General features: G+C 38.9%; 1 protein-coding gene across 6 annotated transcripts in view; it reads right to left on the reverse strand.

Moving 5' to 3' along the window:
- Rgs7 (regulator of G protein signaling 7) overlaps positions 1-24,461 on the reverse strand; it is a 397,879-nt gene that overhangs the window by 120,776 nt on the left and 252,642 nt on the right. The window lies entirely within an intron of this gene.

Consider the following 24,461-nt stretch of genomic DNA (forward strand, 5'->3'; position numbering starts at 1 on the left):
TGCATTTAACATTAAGAACTTTCCACTTTGGCTTCTCATCTCAGTAAAAACTCTTCCAACCATTGCAATAAGCAGTGAAGGATCATTCACGGATAAAGTACCCAAAATGGCAGTGTGAATACATTTCTCTAGTGAGCCAAGGTGCAAGACAGAAAATTATTAAATATGATTCATCATTAATGATACATATGTATTATACTTTCATCAATTTAAATGCTTTAGTCATTAAGTTTATTAGATGCCATATTTCAAGTATAAATCTTACCATGGCATGATTACAACTTTCTAGAAGAGTCCCCTCCCCATTTCTGATTGTCCTTATCTTGTACTTGTATCATGTCAAACCAGGTCTAGAATGTCTTTGGATCTTAGTATGCCTGCAGGTGATAGGCCCCTGTGACATTATAGTACTATTTTTTTTTCTGATTTCATGCAGTGTCTTTATTTTCAAGAGCCTCAAGATTCATAAATACTAGAGAACTTCCCTTGTCACTCCCCTTTGTTTTCTCAGGTACAACAACTACCTGAACTCATCACAGAAATATCTGGAATCCTTTAACAGAGTGTGGACAAAGCACTCACAGCTATGTAATCAAATCCTTAAAGAATATTCCTACATGCAGAACATCAAGAGAACATGCCACAGAATCAACTAAGTGGGATTCATAGGGATTAACAGAGACTTTACTGGCAGTCATGGAGCCTGTTTGGGTCTGCACTAGGCTCTTTGCATATACATAGTGATTGTTTAGCTTGGTGTTCTTGTAGAACTCCTAACACTGGGAATGGGCAATGTTGCTGTCTCTTTTCCAGTTGTGAGACGCTTTTCCTCCTACTGGGTTTCTGTCCCCAGCTTTGGTAGGAGGGTTTGTGCCTAGTTGTATTGCATTTTTTTATGCCACATTTGGTTGATATCCCTAGGTTTGGATGTATTGTATGAGAGACGAAAAAAAGTATTCCTCAAAGCAGACTTTCAAATTCATTTTTGACTATTTGAAGTAAATATTTACTTGTTCAGATATTTTATGAATAGATAGATGTCTTCAAAAACCTCAGAGACCCACAGAATATGACATTTAAAGATACTTTTATCAATTTAAAGCTTTTTTGACTTTGAGACAAGTCAACTCCTGGAAGCATCCCATTTGACATGGAAGTAGATACTGAATAATAAAGGACCTCCATTTGGAGATGGTTTCATTTATGGCAAGCTAGCCACTGAGCAAAGAAAATCCCCTAACTTCAACTCATATGCTGATAGAATGTTGTCTAGAAAGGACAAATGGATACAGGGAAGTTGACTGCTAAGCTCTGCCAATACAGAGTAAGCAAGTACTTTACAATCCCTGCTTCACAAAAGGTCTGTCAGATATTCTCAGCCAGAAGGTTGGAGATGATGTTCCAATATTTTATAAAATACTGGGGACTATCTAGGTAGCCAGCTGTTTCTGTCATTTCTATAATTTTTGGAAGCTGTGCCCCTTTACTTTCTGTATACTCAAATAATATTTTTTTCCTTCTCAAGTCTCTGATGAGGCTGAAGACTAGATAGTAGTCTTACTAAAACTACTAAGTTATTTAAGATTTAAGAAGATGTGCTAGATCTAAGAAGATGTTTTCAAGTTGATAATGAAAGTTAGGATACATAGTGAATTAAATACAGAAATCTGAACTCATGAGGTATGATAGATAATAGAATATCTTCTTCTGACTTGCTCAATATAAATAGACTGGGCTTTTTGAATGTAACTCTTACCTAAAAATTTTCATTATTGTTATCATTGTATTTCATTTATATTTAAAAGAAAATAACCTTTTATTAGACTAAAGAGGGGAATTACAGAGAAAATATCGTGTTCATTGTGTGGATGCATCACCTATCAATTTTAAAACACCTATGGACTATAGGAAAGAGTAGAAAAGAAGATGGGACATCCAGGGCGGCAGAAAAAATTCTGGGAAACAGTGAGGTTTGGAGATACACCCAGGAAAATGTGACAAGACAGATGCATGATACCGGGGCACAGGTGACCAGCCATGTGGCAGAATATAGATTAGAATAAATGGCTTAATTTAAGTTATGATCTAGTCAAAGAAGAGCCTGGCTACATGGCTACAAATATATATTTGTAAATATATTTTGAGTCTGAGTCTTATTTCTTGAGCATGAGGCTGGGAGAAAGAGCCAGACCTAACTTTTACAAGTATCTGCTACATTCTAATGACTACATCTGATGTATGAACAGGAGAAATGGAGTTGCCACAGTAGCCTAACATGTCAAACAGTAGACTCCATTTATTGTTTTCTATCATTATTGAGTGCTAGGGAAAGACGCTGAAAGTCAGAGAAAGACATATTTATTTGGCAGATCTAGAATTCTACGCTAAAAAAATAAAAAGTTGGATAATTTCTTATCAATAAGTCCCATGTTTTTCAGCAGACAAATAATACATTCAAAGTGCCTTTAAGGAATTCAATAGGAATTGTAGGTAGACTGGAAAAGTACTAAAAAGAAAGAGAGAGAGAGAGAGAGAGAGAGAGAGAGAGAGAGAGAAGAAAGAAAGAAAGAAAGAAAGAAAGAAAGAAAGAAAGAAAGAAAGAAAGAAAGGGAGGAAAGAGAGAAGAAAGAAAGGGAGGAAAGAGAGAAGAAAGGGAGGAAAGACAGAGAGAAGAAAGGGAGGAAAGAAAGAGAGGAAAGAAAGGAAAAAAGAATGCAGGAGTGCCGGTTCACTTCTGTAACTCCAGCATTCTGGAGGCTGAAGGTGGCTTGCTGGTGAGGCTGAGGTTGTTTAGGACTACATAGTGGTTTCTAGGACATCCTCAGCTACAGAGTTGAAGGAGAAGGACATTGTCGGTGTCGAGGAGAAAGGGATCCTGAAAGCCTTAGACCAGAGCTGCAAAATTAGCATATCAGAAAACCCATTGACAAAGCAGAAACTCCCCAATCAAGACCAACTAGAACCAGCTGGAGCCAGTGGCCCAGGCACAGAAGCACTCCAGGTGCCGCAAAGTATCCTATGCCTCTTATAATATTAAAACCCAACCCCTAGAGGTTTAAGATGCTAACTAGAAGAGACTAGAGATGAAACAAGTTGTATGTAGAATTGCATGTAACAGACAGATATGATTGACAAAGTTCAATCATGACAAAATAAGCAAAGGTCCACATGGATATGTGTAGATCGCTTGCAGAGTGACTATGAGGACACAGGTACACACAGGCATACTTGCATACACAGACACACTTGCATACACAGACACACTTGCATACACAGGCACACTTGTATAGACAGCCACACTTGCATACTTGGACACATTTGCATACACAGGCACACTTGGATACACAGGTAGGTCCACATCCATATCCATACATGACCCCACAAAATGTGTCATAAAAAGTTCTTCTCTTGTACAGCATTTGTCATCTCAGCTACTAAGCTTTCCCACTGCTCTGGTTCACATTCTCCATTCGAAATGTGTCCACTTCAAAGCCCGAGTACAGATGTATTCAGCAGAGAATTGTACCTGATCTCCAAAGAAAACCTAACACCAAATATTTCTCATATGATTCTGTAAAATAGAAAAGGAAAGGATACTTCTACATTCCTCTTACTAAGCCAGTATTATTCTGATACCAAAACTAGATAAAGGTGAGAGAGAGTGAGACAGAGACAGAGACAGAGAGATAGAGAGGGGAAATTTTAGGCCAATCTCTTCAGTGAACCTAGATGCAAATTTTCTCAAAAAATATTTCCAAGTTGAATTCAAGAACATATTAAAAAGACCACCCATCATGATCAAGTCAGCTTCATCTTAGAAAGGCAGGATATTTCAACATATGTAAATCATTAAACATGACCCATCACAAAAACTAACTTAAAAACAGAAACCACATGTTCCTCTCATTAGATACAGAAGAGGCCTTTGACAAAATCCAACATCTCTACATAATAAAACTCCTAGAGAATGTAAGGATACAGGGGACATATCTCAATTTCATAAAGGTAGTGTGCAGCAAGCCCACAGATGATGTCATGCCAAGTAGAGAAAAATGACCAGTCTGAATCAGAGAAGCCACTCCTTCCTATGAACAGATGGACCCATGGTTGACGAAGATGGAGAAAACAGACAACAGATATGGGGTCAGCCCCAAATAAATCACTCATACCATCCCCCTCAAAAGCTCATGAAACAGTGCAGAAGAAAGAATAGGAAATACAAAAGAGCCTTAAGACTCAGTAAAGACTCATTATTTAGACATGATACAGTTATTGTAATCATTAGCAGGCAACAGCTGCAGTTACCTGCATTGAGCCAACACAAGACCAGCCCTAACAGGCAACAGATTCACTGGCCTTTGCCACTTGCCTCATAACAACATGGACTGAAGTCTCATAGCTCCTGTGTTTACATCTCTGGAACTGAAGCCAGCTACTAGTTTGAGGATGGAACTGTGCTTCCACAGTTTCTGATTCTCAGCTTGGGGTGGGACGCCTATTCTTTTTTACTCATTGGAGGGAAAAAATTAGGATTATAGAGTATAAATATTGCAGTAGAGGTGGATTGAAACACATTTTAGAAAGAACAGATCTTGACAGACCAAACAAGGGGTGGGCACTTCCTCTGTTACATTTCCATGGTGGAGGGCACTTGGAGTCAGATTTTTGAATAACATGAAAATGCATTTCTGTCTTATGATTACAAATGGGCTTTGCTCTGTAGGATTACTATATTTCTGAAGAGCAGAGTATGAGTTTCGTTTCTGGCATGTGAAGAAAGTCACATTGTATGCATACTAAAATAGCTATTTAAGGAACCTTGTGTTATACTTGTGTGTGATTATGTTTTTATAATTGCATTGTTTAAGTAAAGAATTTACTGTCTGGGACTAGATAGATGGCTCAGTGGGTACGTACACTTGTTGTACAAGCAAAGATGTCATGGAATCAGATGCCAGTACCCATGTAAAAAGCTGGCCATGGCTGTTGAACACACTTGTAGCCCAACACTATGGGGGGTAGAGAGGAATAGATATGGCTTGCTAACTGCCAGACAACCATGTCTCAGGGTCAGATACAAGATCCTGTCTCAAAAGAATAACGCAAAGAGCGATACAGAAGGACAGCTGACGTTTTTCCCTGGTCTTTGGAAAGCATGTTCATAGTCACACAGACCCAAACACACCACACACATATATCACATTCATATGTATCTACAAAAAAGAATTTATTTCTCTAAAAGAATATCAGAGAAATTTTTTTCTGGAATGTTATACACCAGGCATGTTTAAAGAGGACTAGATTTTTATGATATTAAAAGTTAATGTCTCACCACGGTTTGAAATTGGATGCAACTGAGGATGTAAAGCCCATTTTTGCAATTGTCTATAACTAATATGAATGAGTTACAAAAACAAGTGACACAAAAATAATCAAAGAAATATGATTGTCTTAGTAGATATCAAATACATTTTAAATCTTGGCCTGTGACAATTAAAAATATAAAGAAATGAGATTATAAAATTTTTAAGTAAATAAACAGAATTGGAAAAAAATTATTTTGAGTGAAGTAAGCCATACACAGATGTGCTTGTGTTCTCTCTCTTATTTGGATCCTAGTTAGAGCTTTAGATTTGGATGATTAACATGGGTATTTCAGAGTTGGGAGATGGAACATGGGCTGTTTGCAGGTGATGAGACCTTCAGGAAAGGGTCTAGTGGGACATAGCTGATATGCAGGCAAATTCGTCTCTGCATGCAAGGGCTGGGAAGGGAAGAGCCCTGAGCTAAAGCTATCCGTGCTCGGTGGTCATATCATAGCTCATATGAAATTGAGGAAGCAGAGGCTGAGGGTGGAGCTATAAGGCTCGTTTCTAGTCCATATAGGTTACTATTTGTCCACTCTTGGAGGGATGAACAGTTTATAATAATTCAATAACCCACTTTATTATTTATGCCGTTTCTTGTAGTAATATCTGTTTTGTGTGAGACTAACACACCCATTCCAACTTTGCTTTCACTCAACTTCACATGACATCTGTTTCCGAAGAGCTAAGGCGATGTCAGTAAGAAAAAAAAGACTTCATTATATTTCACTGGGGGTAGAGAGACAGTATAAGTAATTAACTATTCAAATCATCATGCTTACAGTGAAGAAAGTCGCATGTTGCTGATAAAGCAAGGTTTGACTTGGATCTATTATGTGAATGCCTGGGGCAAAAGAATCCAGGCTAAGGCTAGCAAATCCTAAAGCTCAAAGGTAGAATCCTGATAGGAGCATTAGGGAAATGGGAATGTATAGCAACAAAGAGATTACAGAAAACATGACACAGTGCATTGAAGACCTTTGCATTTTCCTGAGTGTGAGCTGAGAAAAACGGAATATTTGCTTGCTCATGAAAACTGCTAGGTCAAAGACAGATTATTCAGACTGAAGAATGATGCAAAAAGAAAATTAGCATCTATGATGGTGATGATGATGAAGATGATGATAAATAATGAGGAAAATATGGACTTGAAATTTCTGCACTTAAGTGGTTGAAGGAAACCTTGCATTGGAGTGTTCACCCTATATATTGTTGGAATGAAAAACAGATAATGACACCAGCCCATGACGTAAGTATTGGCCTAAGTCAAAGAACTGAGATTCTTCTATGAACTCTTGCTTCTAAACAGTGTTGGACTTAAACACAGAGAAACATCAAATTCAATGATTTAAGCATAGCAGGAGAAAGTCCTACTGGAGTTAGAACCTCTCTCTGACTGACCCTCCATGACAGGTTCACTTCAGAGAAAGGAATAACAGTTGGCTATATATGATATGCTAATAATAAAACTGAAAGTTAGCATTTTTGTTCCTCCATAGAGAGCAAGAGGCACAAATTAAATTAAAGTTCATACATCAAGAGCTTCCAGAAATGCAACAATATGTTAGTTAACATTCATAAGATCAGTCTATCTGTGGTTTTGTGACTTTCGAATTAACATATTTTGGGCACCTATGGTGGGAAAGTATGAGCTCAATTAAAGCTTGATAATCTCATCAGAAACTGTGTCACCACCTTCTCCCCACATCGTTTTCCCTATGGCAGTGTGGCCCAGTGCCTGGTAAAGCCATACAGTAAGACAGATTTCATATATCTGTGTAAGTCACATACACATTGCTCTGGCCTCTAACCAGAACTGGGATGCATTCCATTCTAGCCAAATGGAATACATATCAAAAGTAAAATGAAATGATTTTTTTGTTTGGATTCAAGCAGCCAAAAGTCTTTAAGAGAGTGTATGATCCCCAATTCTGATTCATTAGGTTGAGTCTAAGAAACAAAAGAATTTTGTTTTTCAATTTTTTTTCAAGTTTCATTGGAATATTTCACAGAAAGTATGTGTTTGACTCTTAGAGCATGAGAGTCCATCTTTTCAGAAGAACTCTGACACCCTTAAAGACCTAAAAGCTGAAGGACACTTGGCCTCTGTCCTTTCTGTACCTGGTAAAGCTAGCTTGAAGGAATGGAGATTTTAAAAAGACAGGCAGTCCAGTGAAGGGGCTAGAGATCAAGAGGCAACCACAGAAATATACAGCAAGGACTGCAAAAAGAACTGAAAAATCAGGACTAGATCCTCCAGTGCCTACAGCCTCTTGAGTTGTGGATATGGAAGCCAAGTGGAAAGGAAGAGTTAACTGTAATGGAGCAGGCCTATAACGTTAGCATTTGTGGGCCTAAGGTGGGAAGATAGTGAGTTCTAGGCCAGTCTATGATAGAAAGACCCTATGCCAAACACACACACACACACACACACACACACACACACACACACTAAAATACTAAAATACTAAAATACAGCAACACAGGCAAACGGAGTGGAGGAATGAATCAGAATCTTTCTCCTGGACATCAGGGTATCTGTGGATGAAAGTGGCAGTATTATTGAAATATGGAGAAGTGATCTTCCACTGCTCATATTCAGAAGATAGACCACAATCTACATTCAATGCAGAGAAACTGAAGAATAGGTAGCTACAGCACAGGACAGGTTCAAAAGACTTCATAGGACATGATGAGTCAATGAAATCCAGGAGTCCATCAAAGGCCCTGGGCTCCTCCCACAAAGCTATGATGCTTGAGAAAAAGTGACTGAGAGGTTGGGGGAAGATTGCTCATTTGAGGCTATTCTGGACTATGTAGTAAGATCTAAAATGAAATATTGAAGTGGAAAGAGAAGCAGAAAAGAAATGAAGCTGAGAAGAAACTCCCTCAGTGAGAGTCACCTGGAACTCAAAGGGTAGCCTAGCAATGGTCAGCTACACAGAGAATACAAGGGGGGGGGCACATAGTCCTTTCTTTTATTGCCTGCTGTTCTGTCTTTGTATCAATAGAAGAGAAAGAAGCTCACATGGACGTGTAAATGGGTGATTCAAAACAGGAAAAATGAGATGTGTGTGTCAGACATGTCAATTGTGTTGCTATCTATGGGTAGTTTTATACAAGCTGCAACACGGGACTAACACTGATGGGGACTCTGCTCTTGACACTCTGGCTCCTATCTGCCACTGCAATATTATGGGAAAATGTTTTGGTTTAATTCCAGGTGTGGGATATGGGGCTGCTTCAGTTTATCCACAGCAACTGACTGTGATTTGTCTTGTGATCTAGCACAGGCATTATTTTGCCAGCTTCAGATAGTTTCTGAAATTGTGTGATATTTGGAATTCTGGGGACTTTTCAGAGGGTCTATAAATACTAGGACCCTGAGAAGCTGTTGGCTGCAGGTTACTAAGTAGTCATATGCATAAAGGAAACAACCAGAAGAAATTAGGTATGCTGACAGTGGAGATACAAATTTGCCCCAAGGAACTTGGTGCCCCTAATCAGCATTTTCCCATAATATTGCTATGTTTTTCAAAGAAACCAAAATTCTCACTGCATTATGTGAGCTGTTCATTTTTTAAAATTAACCTCCAGACAGCATTATATAGAACCTGACAAAAATGCATACAACTGTTAATACAACTCTGTCTAATGATAATGTTGCCTTCTTTTCCTCTATTCTTTTTTCTCTTCTACCTCATGTTTAGGGTGGTTGAGAGGGTAAAAAAGGGGTTAGAGAAGGGTGGAAGAAAGAAGAACTCAAAAGGTAGCAAAAGTCCAGTGACAACGTAACACGCTATAAATTTTGAATTGGCAAGACCAATGTGCATTTGTATGCAATGTGTCACTTGTCTACAAGTTTTTGAGAAATCAACTTTAGAAAGCCCTTCTTATTCCCAGTGATGTCACAGAATGACTAAGAGAGTTGCTGGGCCAATCGTATAGCCTTGCAGTCATTTCTTGGTATGAATGACTTGCAGTTATAACCTGGAAATGGCTCAACTCATGTACTCATTTATTAATATACTATGAGTATTTATTATTTTCCAGGGGGCACCATGATTAAAGATGTCTACAGTCACGTGAGAGAAGGAAACAATTCTCATAATCAATATATGTGTAAATATATCTATATGAGGGCTTAAGAATCATCTGCAACTCTGATAACTGGGAAAAAATTCAATTACCTTCAGGTTTGTACAAGAAAGTCCAAGATTACCACAACCAGTCTTTTGGAAGATGTGAGAAAGGCCATGGCTGTGAATGAATAGTTCATTTCCATTTGAAATTTTAAGTTTCCCTCTGCTTATCTACTGAGTACTTCTTCAGACACATTGCTTTGTCACTACTGAGACTATACCATGAAATACAGAAACCTGTCAACAAATTTCATCGCTCTTAGAGCTGCCAACATTTCTCTTAGATGCTAAAAAAGTAAAATGTATTCAATTTATATAACTATAACTAAACCTATGATCAACTTTAATACCATTGACCAACAGAGCCTAATTTCATGGGCTTTTATATTAAAGCAAACCCTTTAGGTTAGTTTGTTCCCAACTATGTAAATTTTAGATTAAATCAAATATTTCATACTGATCAATGGCATTAAATGTTAAATTCATTTTATGTTAATTTTATTAATGTTTTATTGTACTGATTTTGCCATTATAATGTAAATTATTTTTATTTTTTATTTATTGAACTGTATTTATTCAATTTAATTGAAGAAATTCCAGTCATATTCTTGAAATAATTTCACTTACAAAGGATTCCCTCCCCTGCTTTCTAGTAGGCAATATTTAAACACCTCTAGTAAGAGTCAGACATATCAGAATAAGATGCTGATATGTTCTAGTTTTTCATTTTATATATATCTCTTCAAACTGAATAATCATGCCTAGATATCTTCCATAGGAACATAGGACATCATTAGAAGACCAAGTATGTCATTTACTCAAGACATTTGTTCAGGCCTTAATTAGGTCATATTACTGTTTAATTTACAGGTCACAGAAAGGTGTTCACCAAAAAGCTACTAACTTAGAATTTGGCAAACATACCTCAGAAGACTACTGCAGAAATTGCCTGAAGCATACAAGGCAGGTTAAGATAATATGAGATATAAAAGACAATATAGAGAGAGGTTATATCGTACCAAATTAGGTTTAAATTCCCCAGCAAAAATTCACTTACACACACACACACACACACACACACACACACACACACACCTCTCATAACAGCAGCAACAACAACAACAAAAACAAAAGAGTAAAGACATGCCCTCCAGAAACGTTATGTACTTGGATTTGCACCAAAGCCGATTTTTTGCTTACATCACTAATGCTGAGAGAAGACAGGTAATGGAGGACAACAAAGAATTTTACTGGGAATTGCACTGGAAGCCATTCATATGTTTTCTGTCAAATACCTAAGCTGCAATCTTCCCATGTCCTGAAAAATTGAGAGGCAGAGATCGGAAGTAACAGACTGAGTTGTTTGGTAGAAGAAAGTTTGGACCAACTGTGGTGTGGTTACTTTTCACTGCTTGTAGTCAGGTCTGCAATGAAGACAGAAGAAAGACCTGAAAAACGTACAGTTTGCTGAAGAAAGAAACACGAGGAAACTCCAAGTGTGTTCCAATTTTAACAAATTAATTATTCATATACTTATTTGATTTAGAGTACTACAAACATTTTTATAGCTGAATAGGTTTTATTTCCTAAGGTGTCAACTAGCTGCTTCACAGGTTAAGCCGATAATTGCTTTTCCAGGGCTCTGGTCTTGCTAATACAACATGTATATATTACTTTCCTAGGGAAAACTTAGTGGCACGAAAAAAATTGGATATATACCCGCACAGTTCTGGAGACCGGAAGTCTAACAGGAAGGGTTAGAAGCATGCATATTCTTTATTCCTGTCTCTCCCAGTGTTTATAGCTGCCAGCATTCTTCACAAGCCATGGAATCCAAGTACCTCTTTGTCTTCACACAGCCTTCTCTATAGTCTCCATTCTTAATCCCCTATAAAGTTATTTCTCCTCCTCTGATGTATAGCCTACTCGCATAACCCAGAAGATTTAATTGAATTCTTTAATTCCATTCTATTGATAAAGTCTTTCTTCTCAAATGAGAGCACATTCACCTGTGGATTAAGGTGTGGACAAACAGTGTTTCCCTTGGGCATGCAATAGCACTTGACCTGTAAGTTCACTATAGCTAAATTAACTGTTAAATTGGCCCAGCCTTTCAGTTTGGACAGAACATAAATATGAAAAAAGATTTTTTTATAACATTCTAGATTGCCTTGAAGAACAAAGAGGGGTGTTTTTTAACTTATTTGTATCCTGTAATAATTGTAGGTTATATATTTGAGAAAATATTGTCGGAATTGTATAAACACTTTTTCTCTCAAATAGATGATGATATTTTATCTACAGAGGCAATTTTGGATCATTTCTGTGGGTAGAAAGGAAACAAGTGAGATGGTTGTAATGTTACAAATGCGGAATGGAGACAGAAGGATAATGGAGTTAATGTTTACAGTGTAATTAAAAATGCTGACAGACAGACAGACAGACAGATAGACAGACAGACAGAGCATTCCATTACTGCTGTCAACAGAGCTGTACAGTTTCCTACTACTTTTCTTCACTTCAGTGAGTATAACCAAAGAAGCTGCTTTTTTGCTTACATCACTAACAATGAGCAATTTGCTCTTAGCTCTTCTCTGTAACAGGACGGCCGCTGCTTGGAAGCCCTCATTCTCCTATGATTAGCAGGCTTGCTATTTTATCATGTGTGGTTCAGGACACATGCTGAGTGATATGAGAGACTGGGTAGAGGGGAACAAAAAGACAATTACAGTCCATTTTAAATAAGCAAACAAAATACAAGGCTGTTAAAAAAATTCTGCCTCTTTTCTTTTCCAAAGTCTGTATTCCTTTTCAAAATGTTTGTAGACACTCTTGGACAATGTCTTGAGTCTGCTTCTGAGCACACATACAGAATGTTTATCTAGCAAGGGAATGCCTAATTGGTGATCAGCCACGGTACTCTGAAAAGCATTAGCAAAGGACTGGCTTTACGAAGAAGGCTTACTGAGTTTCATGATAAAAAGTTGATATTCACTGACTCAAGGATATGTGATAGAAATGGTGATAGTGATGGTGGTGGTGGTGGTGGTGGTGACAGTGGTACTGGAGGTGTAGTTGGTGGTAGTGGAGGTGGAGGTGGTGGCGGTGGCGGTGGCGGTGGCGGTGGTGGTGGCGGTGGTAATAGTGGTGGTAGGGGAGGTAGTGGTATGCAGTAATTCTATTGGGATTGAAAAATGTTCCATGAAATTTATAAGGAAAGCTTATAAGATTCAAAAACTAAACCAAACTTATAAGCCCTAGAAAGCAGAAACTTAAAAGAATCACAAGACCAAGCCTCCAAGGTTATGCAATAATTAACAATTGCCAGAAAGGAGACCCTTCCACTGACTGAGCTGCCTGAAGGTCATGTGTGACTCTAGAAACAATGCTTTCTTGAGTCATCACCCATGGGGTGACCTTCCTGTTAACGTGGCTGATCCATGCCCCTGGAAGTAAACCCTCATGCACAGGCTCTAAGTGAGCCCAATCAATTCCCTGATTCACTGGGATGAATGTGGTGGAATCGTTTCTCTGTGTAGTCCTCAGTGCTTTCTTGGGGGAAAGCAGATTGCTCCTGTTTCCTCAGAAGTCACATGTCAGGTTGACACTACCAGTTCTTTGACTACAAATTTTTGTCTACAAGGGTAAAAAAACTCAGTATGAGAGTGGGTAGTATCTGAGATCTAAGACTTTTGATTGACTGTTAATATTTTCTTCTGAAACATTTCTAATGGCTATCATAATACTTCATTTTTGTTGCTGATGCAACCCATGGGTAGCCTGAGAGGACTGGTGGTGGGGATCAGCAGTGAGGACCTGGCACCTTCTGGTGGCGTGGGTGAAAGTCAGTAAGAGTAAGACTAGCCTCCTGCCTCTTTTATCTCCTTTGGTTATTTAGTTCGTACTGTTAGGCTGATTAGGCATCAGACTGAAAAGAGTGGCAATATCAGCTACTGTTGACTGACAACTGCCCATGTGGCCTTTAGTGCCCAAGATGTCACTAATCCAAACTACACCCTATTAGGAAGTGCTTTTAATCTCATATTACTATGTCAAGGGGGTAGCTTAAAAGATTAACTAATGTACTGGTCTCACAAAGGAGGAATTTGGTGGCAGGCTGGCTTGACTCTAAACCTGGTGCTTGTAAGAAAAAAAAAATCTCCAAAGCTTCCAAGATGTCCTACGTGATTATTTAGGCAAGGTTGTGGATGGAAGGAATAAGAGAGGTTAATCAATTAACTGCTATTGGCTGTAACCAAAAGACCTGCACATCCCTGAAAGTGTGGAACAACTTTAACATAATACTGCATGCTGGCCTGTCAACTGTCACCACCAGCTCCTGATAGCGTAGACTTCCACACCACTTATCCTAACCCACTCAGAGGAACAATCATCTCTCCTCACTCAATGTCCTACTATTCCAAAGCATCCCTGCTTCTCACTCCCTTTCTTCTTTTAGTCTCCATGCATTTTCCTAAAAGCTCTTATTTCCAACAGACATATGTTCTGTTATTACCTAGCCTTGCTACTGGTAGTTGTATGTAAAGTCCGTCCTAGGCCATGGTCCTTTTCTGGCTATATCTTCTATCAAGACTTACAAAACTCATTTCAGACAGGTTTGACCTTTGACCCTGGCCATGCTACTAATTATTAGTAACTAATATTTCTTGAGAATCGCTGATAGTTTTAAGCGACTATCATAATTTTGCTAACATAGATATTATAAGTGGGCCTAAACACTTTCCTGACATGGATCAAACTTTAAACATGATTCTTCTAAAAAGATAAGGGGTCACCAGAACTTGTGTCATCCTTGTAAATGGGAACTGATCCCTTTAAAAAGAGTTGCTCCTGTTAATGGCTGGCAGGGAGAAAAATCTATTCAAGTAAGGAGACCCCAGGAGGGAACAATCATGAAGGAGAAACAGTTTAGAAGAGGGTTTGTAGAAGATAAAATCTGAGCCAGATTCAGCTCTGGGGTGCATCACATCCTCTTGATAGGTGCTCTTGTCTGTGGTTTTGTTCATTTTCTCTCTATGGCTGGTACTTCTCAGTTTTGCATCAGACTGTACCTGTTACCTTCTTTGTTGTCACCTTCCATCTGTAACTGTCACTTCATGTCCTGGACCCTCAGGATCTCTGTTTGACTCTTAGGCAGCTCATGCTTCTAGTTCCTGCCTCAGATCCTTGCTACTTTCTGTCAGGGACACCCCCTCTACACACTGTCATCAATCACTGCCTTCACTTCCAGGAGGCCCTTCTCTCTGCCATGGACTTTGCTTTCCTATCTGCCCTCTTTTCTTGCAAAAGATTCCTGGGAACCAATTTATCAGTACCCCTAGAAAACCACCCCTCACCTAAGACCCACTTACAGATTGTAAGCCCCTAACCCTCCATAGTCTTTAGAAATTTTGTCATTATAGACTCTCTCTCTCTCTCTCTCTCTCTCTCTCTCTCTCTCTCTCTCTCTCTTCCTCCTCCTCCTCCTCCTCCTCCTCCTTCTCCTCCTCCTCCTCCTCCTCCTAACATCCTCACTGAGAACTAAACTCTTGTCCTCTGAAAAAGCAATACAGTTTCTTAACCACCTGGCCATCTCTATGGTAGATGGCTACAGTAGGAGATAGTATATGCACAAGTCTGAGGGGAAGCACATGAAACCCAGAGTCTTCAGGCCATAGCAGCATGTACTCAAAAGCTATGGCTTTGGATAAGAAGATAAACACATAGCATATGCCAAGAAGACTTGGTTGGAGTTAATCAGTGCCTCTTAGTAATCTTGCTACTTTGACAAATCATAGTAAGAGAGAGCTAACATTTATCATTCCTCCATTGGTAAATAGAAGGCCAAGGCTTGCACAAGATTTTCTTGGCTCTACAGTCTGTATTCAACATATAGTGCAAACATATAGGAAGAATGTTGAATTACACACAGTGACATTTCTGAATAATAGTCTATTCTTTTCCTTGCTCTGCTATTAGTGTGGGTAAGAAAGAAATAAGAACTGTCCATTTTGAAGGCAAACAAATCAAATCTGAATGATATTAAAGAGGTTTAAATGTACCAAACCGATGACAAAATTGAAGGGCAGAAAGGTAAGGTGAATCTCAGACACTAACCTGTGCACAGAGAGAACAAAAGAAATGGGAGAGGGGTGTGCATGGGTGGCCTGAAAGAGCCTGCAGCTCACGGATTTCAAACACTTATGCATTTATTTTAAAGGGATAATTTAGGCTTGTTTTGTATTGTGACTGTATCAGAAAGGCAAATGTGACCCTCACCTTTTGATCGAGAACTTGAGGAAGTCAAAAAGACTGTTGGTTGCAAATTGGAATGCACGTTTCTATCCATTTTAATTTTCTATAAGTTCCTATTGAGAGCTACTGAATTGAATAACTTTCAAGTGTTGAGGGAGTTTTCATGGAGTTGGGTTGCCAGGAGTTGGGTGGGGTCAATTGTTTTCAGCCTGTTAGGAGAAAATCTTAAAAATACCATTAGAAAGAGTAAATGGCACCCTCAGTAGATAAAGCAACTTTCTATTTTTAGAAAGTAAATTATTTTAAATGATGTAACATGCAATCACATGTAAATAAGTAATGGAGGACACTAGCTGTGTTCATCAAATTTCAGTGACTACAACAAAATGCAGGAGATAAACAATTTTAAAAAGAGAAACAGTAGACTAGCATGTTTCAATGCATAGTCAGTTGGTTCCGTAGCCCTTGGACCTGTGCTGTTCAGTCACTATACCATTTTGGTACACATGATGAAACTACTACTTGCTCTGTGACTACAGCACCCCAGACACAAGAAGGAACCAAGTATTCTGTTACCAGTTTCAAGTTTGTAACTATAATGGCCAGGCTTTATGCCTAGGTCCTAACTCATAAAAGATTGTCTGCATCCCAGTAATACCACGACTAAGCCTTTGTCAGACAGGCTTTTGGGGTCATTCACCCATATACAGCTTCTGATAAAAGTAGCTTTCAAGAAAGGGATGAAGAAGAGAGTCTGATAGCTAGTAGTAACCACGATGATAGGAACAGGAACTGAATATTGCTCCTCAAGCTTACTTGTGTGTTACCATGTGCTTTAGACTGATCTGAGGGTCTGAGCATGTCATCTGCATGTCAGTCATCAGAACAATCATTTAGATGCTATAACATTATCTCCAGATCAAAGAAATCAGAGAGTTCCCTTGATTGTCCAAAAAGGCTGAGATATGAACCTTCAAGCTGACTCAGCTTCAGGTTAGTCCCAATCCGTATGAAATCCAGGTTGTCTCCAGACTCACAGTCTTCCTGTTTCATCAGACCTAGTATCAGGATTACAGGATGCCTGCTAAGCTTTCTACCTTCCTATCTCTGAAAGTCAGTACACTCACAACCCAGTATGCATGGAAAAAGAGAATACCCTTGTGGAATACATCACACTGGCGATGTAATAAAAACATATCAGGGCTGTGGCTGTGGCTCAGCGGTGAGTTCCTTTCCCACTGATTATGCCTGAATACCCAAGAAGAGGAATCATACACCAAAATGGAGAATTTCGTAAGATTATTTTTTAATGGAAGATATTATATTTGCCATTGTAAACCCAGCTATCAGGACTACAGAAAGATTCAAAGATATAGAACTCTCACTTAACACATGTGAGGCCCTGGAATAGGTCCCAAGAATCCCAGTAGTAAGAAGGTTGAAGGGAGAAGAATTTATTGCAGGAGTCATTGCCAAAGAATTCACTTATCTGTCGGAGGCACTGGAGGGGAACCAAGACTCTAAGTGCTCAAACGACAAGCAGCTGATTCTCAAAAACACAGCATTATAAATATGATTGATAGTACACTAAATTTTCTGGAAATGAGGGCAGACTGGTGCTCAAACTAAATCATATTAGGATGACATATCTTTCATGTGAAATGAATTCTAAATTATTTACACTCCTCATGCAAGTAGAACATAGAAACACAGCCATTCTAAGCTAGCACTTCTAGATAAGCATTTCTGGGCTGTCTCTGTAATGTTACACACTTTGTAACCCTCCATGGTGCTCAGTGTAATCTGTAAATGGATTAACAATGGGGAACCTTCAGTTTAGACCACAATAAAAAACCTCATTTTTATTCTCACTGAAATGTATGATAATGACATTTAATTGGCATGTTTCTAAACATTATTTTGGGGCCAATAAGATGCTCAGAAGGTAAAAACACTTATGCTCAAGCCTGAACTGAGAAAGCAAAAATATTTAAGACATCACAACAGCAAAGAGAGAGACAACACACATAAGCCAGTCACTAGCCTTCTTCTTGTGGGTGAATACACATTCAGTCTGCATTAATGAAGCAGAGCATAGTTACCTGAGACAGTTCATAACACCAACACAAGAAGTACTACACAGCACTGAAAAGACAGATGAGCTGGGGCCACGTGGGGTGGCCTGGCACATGCAGTGTATATTGTGGTCATTTACCATTTAATTTGCTATTCCATCTGGTTCAGAGTCAAAGTAAACAATTCATTTTCTCTTCTTCTACTCAGGATAGACCCAAAGCCCCATCTTATTAAAAAAAAAAAACCCACCAAAACTAAACAACAACAAAAACTAAGAAGAAGTTGAATGGAGAGAGAGTGAATGAGTGAATGCACATTTCAGAAAAAGAGCTTAACTAAGGGTGACTAGTAAAGAAATCAGTTATGCTGCCTTTGGTAAGAAATTTGACCAGGGGGAGGGGGATGAAGGAAAAAAGGAAAATGAAAAAGTTGAAGGGGAAGAAAATTCTAGAGACCAAACTTCTGAGGGTTGTAGGGCTAAGGTTGCTAAAATTTAAAGTGAGATGGAGGGAGAGAAGGGGTGAGGGAGTGGAGGGGATGAGAAAGGGAAGGGAGGGGGAGCAGGAGAGAGAGAGAGAGAGAGAGAGAGAGAGAGAGAGAGAGAGAGGCATAGAGATACAGAGAGACAGACAGGAAGTGAGAGATAGAGAGACAGGTAGACATTCTACCCTTCTACTAGATGGTACAAATCAAACTGTTTCCTGACACAGAAATACTGTGGGGAGAAAAGTGACAATCTAGTGAGATATATTGTTCCCAATTTTCTTTTAGCTTCAGGTACAGAATCCAATATTTATTTTCGCCCACTCTTCTCTGAATTAACACACACACACACACAAACATACACACACACAAACTTGTGTAATTATATTCACCCATTTAAGATATAAACACTGTAGCTTATTTTAGTTTAAAGAAAAACCTGGGCCAGAGCTTGGAATCACGGGTGAAGATGACTTTGGTGGCAACTCAAAACTAATGGAAGTAAATCAACACACAGCCACAGGAAAGCCTGCAGTTGCCACATGAGCTGAACATTCTGAGAGCAACAACATCCAGAAAAATCACAAATTTATTATTTTAGGTCTCCAAGATAAATGTTCTAACATCTGAACAAGGATAAATGTCATGATTATTCAATTACTTTACTTCCCAGGGCCTTATTTATCACCAACTTTCCCAGCATGCCCATCTGTTTACTGGCAAATTGAATAATGCCCCCTAAAGGGTGTAGCATACTCATACTGACAGCTTGTCCCTAAACTCAGGGATTTCACAGCATTGATACAGAAATATAAGCATCAGCTCTAGCTATAAATACTTCTAAAAAGACTGCACTGGTCTCAACATATTTTATTTTTCTGCTTATTACCTTTCTTCTTAGTAATACTTCTCCCTTTAAATGTAATTTGTAGGGACAATGTGTGAAATGCATAGACACAAATACACACATTTCTATTACACTGATGCCAGTTGGGCAGTTTTTTCTTGCAGATTCTCTCAAATGACACACAGTGCAGATTTCCAGCTTTTCCATTTGCCCACAATTCTTTAATTCAGCTCTTCCTCTGAGAATAGAATATGCTGTTTTTAGATGACTACTTTCACACACACACACACACACTCACACACACACTAATATACCCACTCTGATGTGATCATTTATGTTGATGGAGTTTCCTTCCATCCCATAATTCAACCCAAAATGTGGTGTCCTTATTCAGTGTATTCTTCACTACCTACATCAACAAATGGCTGTCACTGAAAGAATTTGAAGACTGGTTTCTTTCTCCTCTCCTTTTTCAATCATGTAACTCTGATCATACTCTCTTTTCCCCTGTGTTATCCTGTTACTTTCTAGGAGCCTGTGGGTCCCTGGATCCTATTACTCCTGAAGCTATTTTTCACAAACTAGCCAAAGCAACCACTTAACATACCACTTGCTAAGAAATCTCCATACATGGTAGTAAAGATGAGAACTGACTGTACCAGGTTATGATCAAGGAATGGAAGTCTTAACTGGGAAGCTTATATGATGCTCCATCCCCTGACCAAGGAGTAGTGGAACACCTGTTCTGCATCATTCTGCCCCATAAACCAAACTGGATGACTTCTCCATAGAGAAATGCTAGGGTTTTGGTATCAAATGAAAGAGGAAGAAATGTTCCAGAATCAAAAGAAATGACGTATGTATGTTTATGATGGATTTCTCATTGTTTCAAAATGAAGTAATAATAGCACAAATGCTAACTTTACTCCCCTTTGAGTGTAGAGTTGTTGGGGCTAATTTTTGCTTTATGGTAGTAGATTATAGCAATAGCAGACTGTAATTATTTAATGTCTTTGTCAGAATAAGGTCAACAGATGTTTATAGCTCCGTACACCTCTTTTTACTTAAATATTCTCATGTTACTTAAATTCCTTTGGGAATTTTCAATTTAGAATGCACATTTTCAAAATGTGAGGAGAATTGCCCATTAAAGACAGGATGAAAGTTTATTGCCAAATATGTTCAGAGTTACTGGCTTTAAAATCTTTCTTTCCACATTTAATTATTATGATTATTGAAATGAAGCCTCAAGCTGGCATGAGACTTGCATTCGCCCATCTTGGCTTCCAAATCCTCAGATTCCAGGTGTGCACTACCACCACAGGACTTATCAAAGAATAAAAATGGTAACATACATTGAGCTCCCACCAGAAGACAGCATAGAGCACACCCACAATGGTTTGATCAGGAAAGTTTCTTTATAAAGAAGTACTTCGGAGACTTATTCCAAGACATCCACACACACATGCCCATGACCTACTTCTCCACATATCTGGTATTTCTGAGCAAACAGGAATATCATTACACCCTTTAGGGAAAGAGAACACCACTGGACACAAGAAAAAGTAACTGCGAACAAAGACACTTGTATTATTACCTTTAACCTTAGTATTTTTGAAATATTCTTTCACATTTCTGAAAAATTCTCTTCATTCCCAAGTGCATGACTTGGAAATGCCAAAATGCTGTTTGAATGTGGAAAAGCCATCTCCAGACCTTTCCAGAACTTCTATTATCATTACCAAAGAAACTATCAAGCCTCCCAGAGCAGGGAAAGTAGAGCAGACTGCCCTCAGATCAGCAAATTTGAACAAACCAAGAATAGGGGATGGAGGGAATAGGAAGCTCAGAAGCCCTTGCCCCACCTGTAAGTTAGAGGTGACAAAAATCCATCGAATTACAGAGTCAACAAACAGTTAAACAGATCACTACCAAAGAGAACACAGATATTTTTTAAGTACTGAATAAGATTATGCTTTTTACTTTAAAACTATGTTGGTTACATAACAGATGACAAGTAGTTTTTATAATTAGCACTTGTTGACAGACGTCTGATACTGTGTCATGCATGGAGGACCTAAAGAGGCTCTGATGTTCTCAAATTCTCCATATTGACTGATTCATATGGAGAAAAAGGCAGTCAATGTGCTGATGTTTAATAGACCAGATAAATGAGTAAGGCCCGTGTAATTATGGCTCAGCTCAGAATGCGGATAGGAAGCAGTTTAGTAAACAGGAACAGCACTCATTCAAGTTCTGTGAGCATCAATCTTCATCATCATTTTCTTTAACCCACAAGTTCTTTTTGTGCCTAGAGTTAATATGAAATCGCTGCAAAGTAGACTTTTCTTCAACAGAGAATGTACCACCAAAGTGGAACTGTGCAAGTTGCTCATTGCGTAGATATGTAAGATATGAGAGGGGACAGAGCCTCGGGGCATGCAGAGGAAAGACTTCATCTATTTCTGGTGTCTGGCATCAGGGGACTAAAATTGCAGCTCAGGTTGCAGAACACAGGGTTACAGTAAGTGAAACTGCATTCACACTGTGAGCAAGGAAGAGTGCTTCAGAGGAAATGTTTGAGTTAGTCTCTGAACTTTAAGCTCAGATGGTCCATTAAAATATGAAAGATGGGCTGAGGAGAGGAGTCAGCAATTGAAAGGGCAGAGACTGGAGATCTCTGGAAAAACTGGCTAGTAGCGGTATCATCAAGCTCTGGATAGGAATGACAGACTCCGACTCAAAGATGAGGTAGAAGAGCAACTGAGCAAATATCTCAACCAAAAACTCATACCTGCACATTCATGCTTGCACATGTGTGCCTACAAATATGCAAATAGGCCTCTTAGGGAGGTCAGATCAGGTTGGATTCCTTGGCACTACCTTCTGAGGCACTACAATATCTTCATCGCTGCCCTCATCTCCACCACCATCACTACCAGCTGAGGCTGGCATTACAGGCAAGAAGCCATATTCACCTACATTTACCAGGATTCTTGTGACCAAACTCTGGACCTGTTGCTTGCAGAGCTATAACTTTAACACTGAGTCATTTCCCCAGTCCCAGAAAAACAGAAAATTTCTCACTGGGATACTTGTGATAATTTTCAGAACTGGGGATTATATCTTAAAACATGCTCTAAATAATTGTGTGATCTGATTTTTTTCTTGAAGTTTCTTAGTCATTGAGAATGTGAAGGGTATATTAAAATATTTGTGCCACAAATCAAGTCATGTAATCAATCACCAATACCACCATAATTGTTATCACCACGCTTATGACTACCACCATTCATAATCACTGTCACTGCCCTCATCATCACCATCACTACCATCATCATCATGACCATTTCTACCCTAACCTCACCATCATCACCAGCATCATTACCACCAGTCATGGTTATCTTCTCAACCTTCATCATTACCATCACTATCATCCTCCTCTTCGTCATCACCACCACCTCCACCTCTACCACTATCACCACCATCATTCATTATTATGATCATACCATGAGATCACCCTTGATCTCACACTGTATTTTGTTTTTTAAGAGACAGGGGCTCATAATGTTGGTCAGAATAGCCTAATACTCTTTGGACTCAAATGATTCTCTTGCCTCAGTCACTAAGAAATTCAGCGTACAAGCATCTTCTACCATGCTTGTCAAAACCTAAAATTTAATTGTCAGGTTGAACTCCAAGAAAACATTCAGAACTCTAAAATTAAAGTAGGAAGATGTGAGCAATGACAATCAGACAGCCTTTCAAGAACAGAATGTACCATCACGTCAGTGGTAGAGAGAGTGAATAAGCAAAGGAGTATATCCACAAGTTACAATCTAGTCAAGCAACTGGCTCTATTGCTAAGATTGGAGCATGTGCAATACATACTCAGTGAGAATCCAGTGACAGTGGCTGAAAGAGTGTCATCTTCCCCCTGCAACTCTCTCAGAGGAAGTATGCTTGTCTTTCCTCTACTCTGAGACTGAACAGTGGAGGTGAGGTAGAAAGTTCATGAAGAGTGAAAAACTTTTCTTTTTGTTTGTAGTTAGATAGCTCACAAGGAGCTTCATCTTGTTGTGAGAGATGACCGTGTATCACTGGAGAGATCCCACTGTTTGATTTAGATACAGTGGCAGAGTGAGGTTTGGGGTTATCTTTGGCATGTAGGCGGGGTATAAGTGTTTTCTACACGTGAGAAGGAAAATGAAGTAGATGCTTGGGAACCAGAAAGTAGATTGTGAAAAAAAATAGTTAATTGATCACAAGACTCATTTTCTTCTTTTTCCTTGGTCCACAGAGAGACAAGATTTCTCAGAAGGCTTTGACATCAGTTGTATGAAATAACTGAACTGCAAGACTTGCACATCAGTCTTGAAATGACTTGTGCTGCCTTCAGGAAGGAGCAAGAAGTCTCCTTCACAGGTGCCCTCACATCCTTGCCCTTCTCACCTTGGAGCTAACCAGGCAGAAACCTTGAAAGATGCATGATGATAGAAGAAAAACAATGGATGTGTAATCTATTTACCTCCTTTTAAAAATTAATGAATTAATTTATGTGTGTGTGTGGAGGGGGGGTGCTGGTGGTTGAAAAAAGAACCTCATACATGCTAGGAAAGCTTTCGTCCACTGAGAGATAGCCCAGCTCCTTTCTTAAACTTTTAATGTTGAGGTAAGATTTCCCTTAGTCTCCTAAGTTGGCATTGAACTCATGATCCTTCTTACGTAGCCACGCTAGTAGTCTGTATCACTAGATTCAGCTTGCTTCTAGTTTTGTAAGTACAGTCACATTTTGTGTGGAACACAGCATGTTAAGGAAAAGGTGGAACCTTTATATTAATCTTTTGCATTTTTATCTTTTATAATATTTATAAAGCATTCCACTGCAGCTGCTTTTCAGTCGTGGTGTGTGGCTTTTTGTAATACATGTGCCTGGAACATCTGCACTCATGTGTATTTATTTTAAATTTTTTGTTTTTGTACCGATATGATCTTCACATTTAACAATAACTCATGTGGGTTATACTCATGTGGGTTAACTCATTTGTTGACTCCAAATTTATCATCTCTGCTCTAAGAAGTTAATACATGTGAAGAAGTGACAGTATTTTGTTAAGTGGAACAAATGCTTGGATGGTTACTATTATAGCAAGGAATTCTTTTAACTCTCTTTTCCTTCACAGTTCTGGCCAATATCTCAGATGTCCTTTCCCAGTGAGGAGCTTACCCCGCTGAATCTCTCTCTCTCTCTCTCTCTCTCTCTCTCTCTCTCTCTCTCTCTCTCTCTCTCTC

The sequence above is a fragment of the Grammomys surdaster genome, unplaced genomic scaffold (genome assembly GCF_004785775.1).
Source record: "Grammomys surdaster isolate TR1022 unplaced genomic scaffold, NIH_TR_1.0 126051, whole genome shotgun sequence".
In the NCBI taxonomy this organism is placed as follows: Eukaryota; Metazoa; Chordata; class Mammalia; order Rodentia; family Muridae; genus Grammomys; species Grammomys surdaster.